This window comes from Triticum aestivum, chromosome 7A, assembly GCF_018294505.1.
Source record: "Triticum aestivum cultivar Chinese Spring chromosome 7A, IWGSC CS RefSeq v2.1, whole genome shotgun sequence".
Classification (NCBI taxonomy): domain Eukaryota; kingdom Viridiplantae; phylum Streptophyta; class Magnoliopsida; order Poales; family Poaceae; genus Triticum; species Triticum aestivum.
In genome coordinates this window covers 82,104,684-82,106,276 of record NC_057812.1, presented here as the reverse complement: position 1 = coordinate 82,106,276, position 1,593 = coordinate 82,104,684, and the positions used below count along the sequence as shown (strand labels likewise).

The following is a 1,593-nucleotide window of genomic DNA, read 5'->3' as shown; positions in this document are numbered from 1 at the left end:
ACACACACACACACACACACACACACACACACACACACACAAACTAGGAAATCACCATTTTGTTCGCATAACCATGAGGTAATATGTCCATGTCATTGCTTCAATAATCACCGATAATGATAATTATAGTGTGGAGGTGGGAGTTAAGTTGCCATGGACAGGAAGACAACCCTTGCCACATAGTCCTACATACCCAACAGCGACCAGTACTCTCTTTGTTAACTATGTATAGACTTAACGCATGTGCAATCTAAACTAGAATAGCGAACTAATCTGTGGTTGGATGGTTATGTGGACAGTGGTATCCCCAATCCACCAGTGTTCAGGTCTTGATGCTCGCATTTATCTTGGATTTATTTTAGGATTTCGGGTGATGCGCGTTCAGTGGGACGAGACGTTTCCGTCGACTGCGAGGCGTCTACAATGACTTCGTAAAATCTGAAGATAATATGCCGGCTCGGTCTCTCGAAGGTTCTCATAGGGGGTGGGGTGTGCATGTGTGCGTTCATAGGATGAGTGTATGCGCGTATATATGAGCGCTTGCATCTGTAATGTCTTTAAAAAAATCTAAACTAGAATATCGTAGATAGTAGTCTCGTGTTTTCGAAAGCCCTAAGGTGAGTGGGTATGAATGGGAATAAACTACAAACATACAAATTGCAGCAAAAGGAAATCTTCATTCTAAGCGAGCACAAAATAAAGGGAGACAAAAAGGCCGAGGTAGCAAATAACTGAATAATAGTGCTCACCGCTTTGCACAATTACTTGTTTGTGTGTGGCAGATCTACAGTGAGTAAGTTGCCTGGGTCAGATCAAAGGAAGAGCGTGGATTTTCTATCCATATGACCCAATTTTAGCATACAGTCCACTGTTTTGGTACAAAGCTAGGCACACACACACAAATTTGTTGCGAGGAAGAAATGAAAATGAAAATAAAAATGAAAACCGGTTAAGATCAGTATGGTCTTGTGCTAAAAGGGCTTTTTGTGTTGCATGTATAGCTTCGTACGTTGTTTTCTTGTAGTACAAGGGTATTTATACCGAGGAACCTAACTGATTTTTAGCACATGTTATATGACCAGACACAGAAAGGAACCCTAACTAATTCAACAAACATTAATTGTTGTGAGTCGACGTGGTAGCTACCTAGTTCACGTAGTACTACAAACCAATTTGTTGTGTATCGGTCAAAATATTTTAGCCATTACTAATTTGTTTAACTTTTTTTAGACTCGGAATATTTAATTGGATTCAATTAAATTTATGTGAGAAATTTGGTCTTTTTGTCCGGAAATAACTGAAAATCAAATGAATTTTGCTATAGCTGAAATATTTCTGAAACCAAAATTCGAAACCATGGGTATACTACAAAAGCACTTATTAACAAAAGAAAATCAACTCAAAATAAATGAATCATTATTTACTTGCACATTCCCTGCCATTTTAGAAGGTTTAAGTTTAAGCGTTTATACAGTTCGTTTATGCATGAGGAACCAAACTAGTAATCCCGCAAAAAAAAAATTGAAGTTCTATGACTTTTCTAAATTTGACCAAGCCCGTAGAAAAATCCACAAAGATCTACAGTTTCAAATA

The 1,593-nt window shown here is 37.9% G+C and overlaps 1 protein-coding gene across 1 annotated transcript in view; it reads right to left on the bottom strand.

The window, feature by feature from the left end:
• The window catches only part of LOC123146995 (protein NRT1/ PTR FAMILY 2.3), a 7,768-nt gene that overhangs the window by 4,726 nt on the left and 1,449 nt on the right, over positions 1-1,593 (bottom strand). The window lies entirely within an intron of this gene.